This window comes from Camelus ferus, chromosome 9 (genome assembly GCF_009834535.1).
Source record: "Camelus ferus isolate YT-003-E chromosome 9, BCGSAC_Cfer_1.0, whole genome shotgun sequence".
NCBI lineage: Eukaryota > Metazoa > Chordata > Mammalia > Artiodactyla > Camelidae > Camelus > Camelus ferus.
In genome coordinates, this window is record NC_045704.1 from 40,900,302 (window position 1) to 40,913,915 (window position 13,614).

Below are 13,614 nucleotides of genomic sequence, written 5' to 3' on the forward strand. Positions count from 1 at the left end.
TAATAAAGTGCTTTGCAGACAAAATGACCTTAATGAGAATACAGAGTAACTGATAAACAGAGACACCTCTAGTAGATTAGAAAAAAAAATTTATCATAGCCATTTTTTCCTTGCTACCATTGACTTGACCTGAGAAATTCATTGTAACATGAAAATTTTAAAAATCCTGCAGATCTTGAGGAATTTCATCAAATTCTTCTGTTCAAGTAATAGCACATACAAATAGAATACATGCATCTGTGAAATATTAAATATCAATGCAATGTATAGTTATTCCAAAGTCATTCATTTTATATAAGATGTTAGGCCTTGATCCTCCTTCCAATTTAACTTTGCCACTCTGCTCCTGATAGAATTTTTTTTTTTTAAGTAATGGCTATGCATGTGGATATAACAGCAGTATAGATCTTAGCTTCACGCTGTGTGTATTACCCAAGTCAGACTCACAATGCGTTGAAAAGAAAACAATGTTTACAAAATGCAGTATTTGGGTATTTTAGCTAAGTATTCATTTTTGTGTTTTTGTTGTGCTATGTATGCATGTATGATTAGCTGTTATAAAGAGACTAAGTTGAAATTTTTGGAAGTTTTAACTGGGGCAAAATTAACATCATGTATGAAGAGTCAGAGTTGATCAAACCTAATGCTCTGTAGTGTAGTAAGGAACTGGACAGTCACTGGAAAGTTCTGAGGGTTGGGTTTTCATTCTGTGATATTTGACAGCTTATTCAAATTCAAAGAACTGAAGTTTCTTTGCCCATAACACGAGAGAAGTAATTAGCCCAAAGACATTGAGATAAAAATATTAAATCTATAAACACTTCCAATTCATTTAGCAAACGTTATATAAATGAAAGCATGAATAAATTCAAACACAGGCAAAGCTTCCTGAAGGAGGAGAAATGACTTATGCCCTCAAGGATAATCAGGAGTCAGCCTGGGCAGCAAAAGGGATGGGGGGAGAGAAGGCACGCAGGCACGAGCAAAGGAACAGAAGTACCAGGGTGTAATGCATGAGGGTACACCATTAGTTTAGTAGGATTATGTGTAAGGTTCAGGGTTTCAGAGACTTGCAGTCACAGGTAGAAGCCTAGCTTAAAATGGTGTCTGTCCAGAGTGAATATTTCATTAGACATCTCAGGTTAAAAAAACCAAGGTTATGCATGTATGTAATGAAAAAGCCAAAACAGGATGATAAGAGGACCGTATTTATCTTGTCTTTAGTAATACTTTGGGACCTGATATTAGAGCCCTAATGTTTAGAAATTAATGGTATAGGATCTTGAGGCTGTGTTTTATTCTGTTAATATTCTTGGGGTTCTTGAAAAGGTATCTTAATGTACACACGTTCTAAATGATATGTAACTGTACCCTTACATCACTCGTGGTCTAAATTACCCTTTCTTGGACTAGGGTAAGACAATTATTCCCAAGTTTTAAATTAAATCCCTCCAGCAATTTTGTATCCAATGTTCCTCATCAATATTTCTTTTTTCTTATTCTCTCCATTTTAACTCTAATAGAGGCTTGAGTTTTAAAGGATGTAGAAAAAAAGATTCCCTCAACAATATTTCCATCTGAAAGTCACTTTTTTAGAGACATATTTCAGATGCTGTATTAATATTGTCAAGACAAGTTTCCTTGACAAAATCCCTCCAAAAGCAATGAGATTAAAATAATTAATATACTAAAGTTTGAATTACAATTGTAGTTCTTATTGTCTAAATTGTTTCTTACAATACATGATGAAATTTCACTGCAATGAAATGAAACACATCATCCATGAACCAATACTGTTCAGTTAAAAGACTCCAGAAGGGCTAGAAAGAGCTGACGGTTGGCTATGCCCCAGTTTTAATGACTTAAAAATCAGTCACAATCATTCTATACATAGAGTATAGAATGCCTGCTTATAAATTTTATGAAGACAAAGATTTTGCATATTACCAATAGCTGTGTCTCCACTTACTCATTTACTCCTTAATTTATTCAGCACTTCAGGGGTAATAGGAGATAAGGAAAGAGAGCTAGAGTTTGACCCAACTGAGAGATTTTGCACTACCTGTTTAGAACTCGGACTTTTAATTTTCCTGTAGAGTAAGACAAGTGGAATGTTATAACAAAAGGATGACCTGGCCATTTGTTTTTTCTCAGTCAGCCCACTCTTGAAGGATAGAAAGTGGATTAAGGGGCCTGCAGGTGATGAAAAATAAAACTGATCAAAGGAACAGAGATTAAGACAACATTAGATTTGTCTAAAGGTGAAATTATCAAATCTTAAGATAAGGTAGTGAGAGAATGGTTCAAAATGAGACAGGATTGGAAACTCATTTCATAGAAATTATCTAATTTAGAGCTGTGAAATGAGAGGGGAGAAACAAGCTTTGTGTTGTCTTTCCCCTTCAAAGAACAGAGAATAATATTTACAGACCTATGGAGCCACACTGTTTATTCTATGAGACTGTGAGGAGGGATTTAGTTGTGGAATAAAATATCTTGATGCTTAGTGAATAATGATTTGAAATTTTAAATTCTTAGACTATGGAAGAAAAATGTTTTGCTTGATCATGTAAGAATGAAACTAAGGTTAGAATACATTGGGTGGGTCAGCAGAAAATGTCATCACACCTTTGATGGACTTTCTTCTTTAAACTGCAAAATAATTTCATTGAAGTGGTGGTTTTGTCTATCAATCACACTTGAATGTGGTTTGAATTTTAAGAGTGTGTCATTCAGCTTTGGGGTATCAATTCTTTAGGAAACACAAGATGAGAATCTTGACACAAATTTGCAAGAACTGAAAACTAAGAGTAAGAAACCAAAGGAGAATAAAAATCTGAATAGACAACAACTCTGTTCATGCCTACTGTAAGCACAATTCCCATACTCTACATGTGTGTAGATAGTTTCATATTCTCAAGGAACTAGAATCTGCCTGGTGCTGGGTAGTGTGTGTATTACCATCTCTAAAGGAATGCATAACATGGTCCCAAATCCCCAATGTAACCAATAACAGAAATAACAAAATGCTCAAGAAATTACAGAGTAGCACAAAGGCAGATGTATACTGTATCTTTTCTGAGTGTTATGTTCACCTGCAAAGCAGCACCATGACAGAACCACACCACTACCATTCCTAGTAAACAGTAAGCACTTTCATAACTTAGTTTCATAAGTTAGTTCCACAGTCCAAATTCTTCACCTCCATGATAGACAAAGATGGAATGGAAATTGGCCTTACTGTTTTCTTTGAATTTCACCCTGTTTAAGCACTTTGACTGTTGAAACCAGCTATGGACTCAAGTAAGGCTGAGACAAGTAGCTTTTACACAGAGGTGGCGGTAACACGGAAAATACAAGAGGCTGGTGAGAAATTTCATGGAAAAACCCAAGATCAGTTCCTGAGTATGTGATCCTTCATAGTCTAACACTGAGGCAATAGACTGAATTTATGTTTCATGTACTAGTTTTGAGAATGAAGATTATTCAAAGCTATATGGAACTGACATCATGGATATGTGGCATGTCAGGTATTAGGGATTTAATTGGCAAGCATTTGGAGGTCCAAATAACAGGGTTGCTTAGCATTTGATTATCTGATATGTAACTTTGTAAATGATCTCCTTTGTCTCTAATATCCTATTTACTCTTATAATTTGGGGGGAAATCAAGTAGTTTCAAAACTATTGCATTTGTAGTTAAAAAAAAAAAAGGAGGGGGGAGGGAGGGAGAGAGTTTATGTACTATTCTACTGACTGTGTAGGAGTTTAGCCAATTTACTTAAATTACCTGAGCCCTGGTTTCTTCACTTGAAAACTGAGAATAACACCCAGCCTGTCTCTTTTTTGGCATTGTTTTGGAGAACTTTGTGATATGGAGAAAAAAATATTTTGCAAGAATGGCATCATGACTGAATTATAAATCCTGTTTTTATCTTTCTAAATTTGAAGGCCTGAACTCTTATTTAAGGTAGACTGAAGACTATTAGCAAGACCAAAATTCTATAGGCATTTCAGTTTTAGTTCCTGTATATGATGGAGCTTTATTTTCTAGGTGTGTTGAAACCAGTATTAATCATAAAATTATTTGAGGACTTTAAGAGCCATAGGATAAAAATAAGACTATTCTTAAATTTAATGTGTAGTTGGGTTATTATCAAGCACAATTATTCTTCTATAATTAAAGGGGTGTATTTATGCCTGTATGTGTGAAGGGATGTTTGTATGTATGAATGAATGTGTGTAGATGCACATATGTGAATTTACAGTATACAGAGAGCCTTGTAAAAGTAAAATATTGGCATATATAAGCATCTGCCTATCCCAATCAATGCTGATTTTTTTTTTTTTGAGAATATTTAAAACTATAGACTATGTAGAATTACTCAGATGGTATAAACCTACTGACAGAAGTCAATCACTATTAACATACAGGTGTCACCCTGCTTTTCTAAATTCATTCTACACTACGTTTTTATGAAAGACCTATATTAGTACATGTTTTTGTTAATCTAAAGAAATCGAAGAGAATTTTCACTTCTATAAGAAAAGGCAAAAACTGAAATCAGCATTCAGCTTTGTTTGGCAGTGAGCTGTTATAAGAGGCAGCTACGCCCTGAGCAGCGAGAATGGCATCACCAAACTCCTTCCAGGAACCACACTCAGCATCTCAGCATCAAGCCGCTGTAGCCCTGAACTGTGTCTGCAAGCATCTGTGCTTTGTCTCCATTTATTTTGTGCATCTGCTAGCAAGATATTTCCCAAGGTTGTTGCTTCTTGCTTTATTCCATTTCAGTTTATGAAAAGTTTCATAGGAACACTCAACTACTTTTGGATCATGGGGGAAACCTATTACTGAATTGGCTCAGAATATGAAAACAAACATTTCTAGCTGGATTATATATGCCCTAGAAAGACCATTTTGAACTAAATGTATTCCAAGGCCCACACGGGTTAAATATTGCATGAGTATCATTCAAAGGTGCTAATTCAGCAGAAAGCTTGGGCAGAGGAAATGACTTCCTTAGGTAAAATGATGAGCTCATTTAATCAGCTTCCAAACCCTTGACGGGGATTAATATTCCACTAGGGAAGCAGGAAACTCCTTCAAAGCAAACATGGTGGGGGGCTGTCTGCCATTTTAAGTGAGAGGTTTCCTTTTTATAGAGGCCAAATGTCTCCTAATTACCACTTTATTCATAATTATTTCCAGCTTAAAACTAAGTTATATTATGAGTAATGACAAATATTTGTTGAGCACAAATTTTATGTTAGGCACCTTGCATGTCTAACCATACTTTAAAATAAACTGTTAGGTGCTATGGATATGCTAAAACAATGTTGAGCTGCCAAAGTTTAAAATGCTAACATGAGGCAGTGCTGGAATTTGAACCCCTCAGTTCACTCCAGAGATCATACTCCTGTTAGGTATAAATTTTTCTTACCCTTTTTCTTCTCTGTGATACCAAGGTACACTGAAGACAACCCCAGAACTGAACTGAAAAAGTTTGGGTTTGTAATCTGACTTCACTATTGTTTTTAGTTTCATGAACTTGGTTCCTTAATGTCATCAACTCAAGTCTGTTAGTTGAATGGTATTATAGAGCTAAACACTCATATCTGTATTGCACATAAGAGGTTATATACACTGTGCATCTAGTGATAACACATCCTCCTGTTTATATTATGCAAGTTACTTAATTCCTGTAACATTTTCTCTTTTGTGAAACACGTATTAAAACCTTGTCTTGCAGCTGTGGTGACATGTTCAAGTAATGGCTATGAGAGTACTTAGCAGGGTGCCTGGCATGCAGCACTTACCAATGAAATGTTAGTTTCTAGGAAGTGGTGAGTAAACAACAGGCAAAATGGTAACCTAAGATCTATCTACACACAGACTGGGAATCTAACAACCCATCGTTTCTCAGCCTGGGATTAATGTAATATGCTCTTTAGCAAGTAATGGACAGATAACCCTAGGGCATGTGGTCAGAATCAAGGTGTTGCCACGGCACAGATCTTTGGCATGGATGTAACAGAAACTCAATTTAGAAGGAAAGGAAGTACGGACACACTTGTACAACTTGATCTTTAGCATGTTACGTGGTATTCAAGCCAGAGTTCTTGACTAAAGACCTCTCTTCCTGGGACCTGAGGCTATAACAAAGTGTAGCAGGGATCAGGTGGGTGCCTAGCAAGGGCGCAATAAATGGGGAAATATTCCCTGTAAATCCCAGTATTAATTTTCTTGAGTGGTGCTTGGAGGAAGGGATCACATCAGTGACATCTATGAAGAACTAGTTATAATGCTTGTCTTTCATTTGCACTTGGTTAATAAAAGCATTACAGGATTATCATTGAAATTCCTCTAATCCCTATACCTCAACACACACACACCCTCCCACTGGATGGAGAATTAACACTATGTTCAGAGAAATGCTCAAGGCTAGCCCTAGACTAGGCTAGGTCCTGGCATTATGCAGCATAGGACCTGAAGCCCTACTTCTGAGCTCCAATTCATTTACTCAAGCATTACTGCAGAATTACCAATCTATCCAATTAATTAACTCATTCTTTTGATCAGGATTTATTGAATACCTACTTGTGCCACATGCCACACTACACATATCACTCTACTTAGACTCACTGGTGAGCAAAACATGTACACCTCTCACCTTCACGAAGCTTGTCGACCAAAGGAATGTTTATTCTATGAGTCCCCAAGGCCAAAAACTACACATGTATCATAAGTCACCAGAGTCAATCCCATTGTCTGATATATATCAAGTGATCTTTATAAGATAAAATTTAATTAAATGATCCCTTAGGATTGCCCAAGCTCTACTATTTTAAAATAATGAGGATAATGCTTATAGTGACAACAGTGGTGATGCCAATTGGATGCCAATAACATGTTTTATTGTTCCCTAAATGCTAGTAATTACTTTACATGCATTAGCTCATTCAATACTTAAATAAGCATATGAGTCAGTTACATTACTCTTCACATTTTATATATGAGGAAAGTGAGTCCTGGGCTGATGATTGTGGACAAAATCTTGAGAAGAGAAAACTGCCGAACTTGGGCTCACATCTAGGATGTCTGAATCTAAAACCACCATATGATACTACCTCCTTTCTGCAGAAATATTTGCCAGTGATAGATAAACATTACTGTGGGTAACAGCAGCACTGGAGTAAAAATGCATTTGTTATAAATAAAAGATTTTAAAGAGAGAAAAATGTCTGCTAAATACAATTTGGTGTTTTTCTTCTATCTGTCACACTCTATGCAGTTAAAAATAAAGGCAACTTTTTACAGCCTCCCTTGCCATTTAACTTACCTCTCGGTTACTTTGGCAAAAGCATCACCATGGCAACCAGTCTCTTCCAACTGTGTTTACACTAATGTTTCCATTTTAACTACTGACTTGGAGAGTACTCTCTAACTCTGGTTTAAGTGCAAGTTAGGAGGGCAGAGTTGTAAATAGTTAAAAAAAAAAATTACAGCCAAAGAGAGCTTCAGGTAGAGCACCCGAGGCAGAGTCATTCACAGACAAACAGCAGCAGTAATGACAGTGATAAGAGGCGGCTGCTCATTAACTTTATACAATATACCAGGACATCTGGGAAGAGCCCTGCATCTGTTCTCTCACTTCTCCAGGAGGTCCTGTGAGACAGATATCACAGATAAGGAAACCGAGGCCTTGCAGGTTAAGTAACTTCCTCAAGGTCAAACAGTAGTTGATATAGCCTATCTGTGTCAGACTCTATAGACCATTCAGGTTTTTTTTTTAAAAAAAAAAACCTCAATGGCCTTTGCAGTGTGGTTGCAGGACACCTACATCTGCCTGAGAGCTGCTTCTCTCTGGAAAGCCATTTCCATACCAGCTGACGTAGGAATGAGTTTTCTAGAAGCAGAGCCTGAGACTGAGACTCTTATGAAAGTATTGAGTATGCACCTAGGAAAAGGCATGACTGGGATACTCCAATGTCATTTTCTTCTCTCTCAGAGACTGCACACACAAAGCTTTGCCTCCCAGCTAAATTCTAAAAAGTCTGCATCTTTCAATTAAGACCAGGAATCCACTTCTGACCCCATGAAATCTGGCCAAGAGGACAGGATCATATAGTAAACACACTGATGCCGGCATTTCAGGTAAGGGTTAATTTTCAGTAAAGATGAACGGACAAGCATCTGAAAAGAAAAATTCTTCACATTTAGTCTAAAATAAGTATCTTTCATACACAGCAGATTATAGCTGCTGGCTTAATAGATTTGTAAACTCTCTTAATAGCTTTAATGTGGTTTGTGTTATTTAACCACCAGAGTAGCCCCGTGAAGTAGATGTTATTTTATTTATAAATGAGTAAAGAGCTCAGAGAGCCAAATAATGTGCCTAGGGTCACAGGGCTGCAGCAGCAAAGTCCCATTTCAAGTGCTTCTTACCACACCAAACATCCTCACATCCCGGCTGTCCCCATGGATCCAATATTTCCAGGGGAAACTGCTGTGGGAGCTTGAGAGAGTGTGTTCCTTTAATGCTTCTCCCCAGCCTGCCTCTTACATTGACACAGGGTCAAGGAGGCCAGCTCTGGCCACAGCAGGTTCCTTTAAGGAGCAGCACGAGGGTTCCCTGGAAACCATTCATCTTCCCTCCCACACTGGGAGACCATCCAGAGCCTGCCACTCTCACTGCCAGACTGCTTAGATAAATATCTCACCCATCATCTTTTTTCGCTCTTCTTTTCTATTTGCACCCCGCCCTCCATTCCGTCTTCCCTCTGCAATTTCCAAGGAATTAATCTTAGATGAGGGGGAAAAATTTTTATACTAGAAAGAATTTCCACAGATTCAGAGCCTAAACAAGTCTCAGAAGTTCAGTTTTACCAACCTTATATGGAACACCTGCTATGGGCTAAGTACCAGAGTAAGATTTGAAGATGTAAAAGAAACCCTTAATGTTGAGAAACATGAAGGACTTGGTTTTGTAAAAACCTTTGTAAACAAGAACAGTTTTTTAAAAAAACAGCTAGGAGTTACTCTGGACTTACTATGTTCCTGTTACTGTACTCTCCGCTTTATGTTTTCTTGTCTGATCCACTTAACAAGGTGTATATTATCAAAGCTATTTTACTAATGAAATACTGAAACTCAAGGTGATATGGCTAAACAGGAGTCCCACGTGGGATCTAAACATGCATTTTTCTGACTCCTTTCAATACCTTCTTTTATCTGTTCTGCATCTCAGTGAAATATAATTAAATATTGAACACAAGCGTGGAGCAAAACACAGTAAAAACGCCGCACAAGACAAAGGAGTATAATCTGTCACACCTGAATGTGGAATTACGCACTCTACTTTGTACCATGCTCTTCATAACAGAATTGTTCAGGGGTCAGTATCCTCAGGCAAGACCGCAGTACAAGTCACAGGTCACAAGCTTTCATCTGTTTGTAGGAAGCTACAGTTCTGTACTCTGGGGAAGCAGGAAACAGGTGTCTCGAGTCAAACAAGAAATTAGTGGGGAGGCAGAGAACGAAGTTGCCAAGAACCAGCCTGATGGACACGGAAGGTCACTGGCACAGTATCAGTAGAGAATAGGAATTTAAGAGAGCAGGCTGGCAACTCAGCACATCAGAAGGTGGTACAGCACTCAACTCTGAGTTCAAACTATCCTAGTTCAACTCCTCGTTTTGCACCTTGCTCCCCAAACGCCATATCTGATATCAACCACTCACAGCTTCAGTTCCCCTGTCTTTCCTTTTATTGTGAGTAGTCAACTATAAATCACAGCGCTAGCATTAGATAAGCATTCAAAACACATTGTCTAAATTCATGAAATACGTCAGCAAAATTATCTCATCTCTTGTCGCTACAAGATTTGAGTCCTACCTGCCTCCCCATCTGTTGAAGGGCCAAGCTTCAGTGTCTCGTAGGTGCCAGGAGCCCTGGAAAATGGATGAGACAGAGAACTTAAGCTCTAGGAGGAGGAGGACAGAGCACATATATAGCTTATTGTCCATGAATTTCCCATTTTAACACCAATAAATGTGCACAGAGATAAAGCAGTGCAGTCATCTGTGAAACAGGATCGTTTGCCTTGCCTTCTTCCTTTTGGTAGCACTGCTTCCTGATGCCTGCCGTCTGCACCTCCTAAGGACAGGAGAGACTCCATTTCTGCAAGGCCTTTAGAAGGACGAAAGTTGTTACAGAGCTGTAAACCAGGCTGCAGAGTCAGTCAAAGCTCATCACGACAGTCGCAGAGGGACGTTGATGGATTCAGCAATTAGCTCACCCCAGCATCTAATATGTAAAAGGAGCACATTTCTGTCTTTCTTAAAAACCTCATAGAACGCTAGCCGCAGCCCTGTCTCGCCTTCGTCCACCCCCGGCAGTAAACTTCAGCAGGTTTCATGGCTGAGCTTGCTCGAGTTGGCATTCTGATAGGCCTATTTAAAGGCCAGGAGCAAGCTGTATATTAACAACTTTCACGTGGTGGCCTCTTCCCCCCACACAGCTCCAGGTGAAGAGCCTCCAAAGCAATGATGAAGCTTTGATGGTCTCTTTAAAGACACCACGTTGCCTAAGAGCAGAGTTCTCAGTGAGGTCTGGGCTCCCTGGGTAGGGGTGGAAGATGTGGAATGAAAGAATGAATAATTAAATAAGATTTTAAAGGGTTTACAGAGAGGAAAATCTAATGTTTGAATTTCTAATTAGAGATAAAGCCGGTATTTCCACTCTTTCAACAAGTGTCACCAGTGCTGGAACTTTGGCTCAGACTATGACTATCCTGGTTAAAATGTTAAAAGTCTGCTCCTTTGGCTAGTGTTGTATCAGCTCATTGTGGACACACCGGTTATCTCCTGCTGAATCAGCTCTGACAGGCAATGATAAATGTCTTTGATTAATAAAACATTAGGAACGAAATTAAATATTACTGAATACATGTAGTGTCTTTGGTAGACAAGATCTTTTGATATATGAAGGATGTTCATGGGTGGAAAATAGTAACAGATTATAATAAAAGTTTTGTTTTACTGGGTGCCTATCCTGTGAAAGGCACTAAGTACTTTATCAGTATTTGCGTTATGAATCCTTATAACGAGGACAGAAATAGGTTCAGTTTTTATTTCCATTTTACAGACAAGAAAAGTTTAGTACTTTGCCCAACAATCAGCAGAGTGTGGCTTAGAACAACAGAAATGTGTGTGGTAAGTGTTTGGCAATTTGCTACATAGAAGCCACGTGAAACTAATAAAGGTTGTTAAAGCTAATTAACACAGAACTTATCAAACACCGTATTTTATCTAAGTTTAGGGAAATACTTTGGCAAGGGTCCCTCAGTGACAACTCCTAGGAATAGAAAACAGGTTTGTCAACTCCTAACCCAGTATTTTCAACTCCGAGGGAGCATCTCCCATTTTCCAGCTAGACTCTCCAGGGAGCGTTTTCTGGATTACAGCAGTCTCGGTCTTGGAGAGCAGTGCTCCTTTCTTGCTACATCTCATTTGAGATCCTCACACAGAATGTCTTGCTTAGTCACCTATGCGGCTTTTGAAAGAAAATGGACTCTTAAAGAGCTAGAATGCTTCCACGTTGATAAATGTGCATAATTACCTACCTTCCACCATTGTTTATCAAAAGGTATAGTATCTGTAAAGGGCCAACCCAAATAAGGCCCAGTTGATTTTTTTTTAAATTTTCTTGACTTTCTTATCAAATTGTTAGCATTCTTGGGAGAAGATTAAACAACTAAATTTTCCTGAAGGATATTATTTTCTCATTTAGACTTTTTGTATTTAAATGCCTCAGAGGTCCGTGGAAAGGCAGCATGTTGTACAAGGGAAAACAGAGGGTTTCAAGTGGAAAATTTTTCTTTGAATCACAGGATATAGTGCTTAAAGGAGGGCATTAGACAAATCCTATTCTGTATGGTCCTTGGTTTCCTAATCTCTAGGCTAGAGATAGTCATCTTTGCCTGATCTTCTCCGGCAAGACTGTGTGTGTGTTTGTGTGTGAAAAATGGTAATGGGGCTTGCTGCACTTTGTTTAACCTGAAGAATTCTATATATACACGGAAGATTATAATTGAGGTGATTTTCATTCCTCCTGACCTCATTTGATTGTTGCCTCTTTGGTGAAATTTCCACAATCCTTCCAAAGAAATTAAGTTTCTTTTTGTTCCATGTTCCACAGTCCTTCTCTCATGCCCCTGTAATAGTACTTACAGCTGCGCTGCAATGGGCTTCTTCAAGTCAAGCTCTCCGGTTCCTTCCCTGATCTCCATAGGTTATTTAAGCCAGCTGTCACTCATCCACCACTTAACAATACGACCAGGCTATTAATGCTTGCCAAACCATTTTCAGTGGTGACATCCAGAGACCTATAGAAGTCAAACTCTAACATCGTCTCCCCATCCACCTGCTCTGCTGAATAGCATTCAGAGCTGCTTCCTGACTCTGAATTAATTTCCTTCGATGTCTCCTTCCCTGATTTACTTGGTACCACTTCTCCCATTTGGATCTAGCTCCTCTTCTTAACCATGGTTTTAATTCTACCACTAACCAAGTGGCCTCCTAGGTTAAAAGCAATAAATATTCATAGCAGTCATACATGGCTCTAAGATCCTCATAGGAGCTCTTCATAGAAACTCACACATGGGCCCAGCTATAGAGCTAAGGAGCCTGCATATGATCTCCTCATGGTTAGGGGTCTGTCTCCCTCTACCCCTCTATCCCTTTGACCAGAATCTCTGTTGTACGTAGTACATGATCACTAAGCATATGATGAGATCAAAGCTTAGGAACAATGAAATGAAGTACCAAGCTCTGATGATTTTATTAAGATCTCACCTGCTACAAAGGCCCTCATTAACTTCATTTGAATAAAGATATGATGAGCACCAACTCTATGGTAGATAATGGAGATGTAATTCTAAACAAGATGTTCTGCAGATGCTTACAATACAGTACTGCAGACATAAGAGTTAAGTAGACTGTTACATTATAGCCCACTGTGAAGGTGTTTTCAAAGAGGAAAGTGCCAGATGTCAAGGGAATAGAGAAAGAGAACCTTCATCAGACTGGGAGGAGTGTAAGGGTAAATTTGGAAAGCAAATGGTGCATGAAGGAAGACTGGGTCTTAGCCAGGTGGAGAGAGGGAGAGAGAAATCCTCAGCACTGCTTTCATTTCTGTCTCCCTTCAACACTGTCTCAGGCAAATTGAACACCCTGCAGTGTTTCAAACTATTTCCTTATAATCTCCTCACTTCTCTCCACCTTCATTTAGCCGATGTGTCTTCATTTATAAAATCCTCCTTGTAGTTAGTCAGCTAGCGTAAGTAATAAAGCAACTATATCACAATGTTACTGGTGATAAAATCAAATAGATTTTATATTAGGCCTATAGCAAAGCTATGGGTTAGTGTTGAAAATTGTTTAAAGTGATCCTTGGGCTTGTTCCCACCATCCTCCCTCCCCAACCAAGTTTTGTTCAAAAGACACAGTTGGGTGTTCCATGGGAAAATTGGTGGGATCATACCATTCAGTAACTACAAAAGCTCAGTTCCTCGGTATTTAAGTCCAGGTTCCGACTATTTTGTGACATTAAAT

At 38.5% G+C, this 13,614-nt stretch overlaps 1 long non-coding RNA gene across 1 annotated transcript; it reads right to left on the minus strand.

Moving 5' to 3' along the window:
* Positions 1-851: 851 nt before the first annotated feature.
* On the minus strand, positions 852-13,194 carry LOC116665772. The gene is made up of 3 exons (XR_004322438.1): positions 13,184-13,194; positions 6,642-6,644; positions 852-1,213 (listed from the first exon to the last, which is right to left on the minus strand). It is a non-coding gene; the product is annotated as an uncharacterized LOC116665772 (long non-coding RNA).
* Between the last annotated feature and the right edge of the window lie 420 nt (positions 13,195-13,614).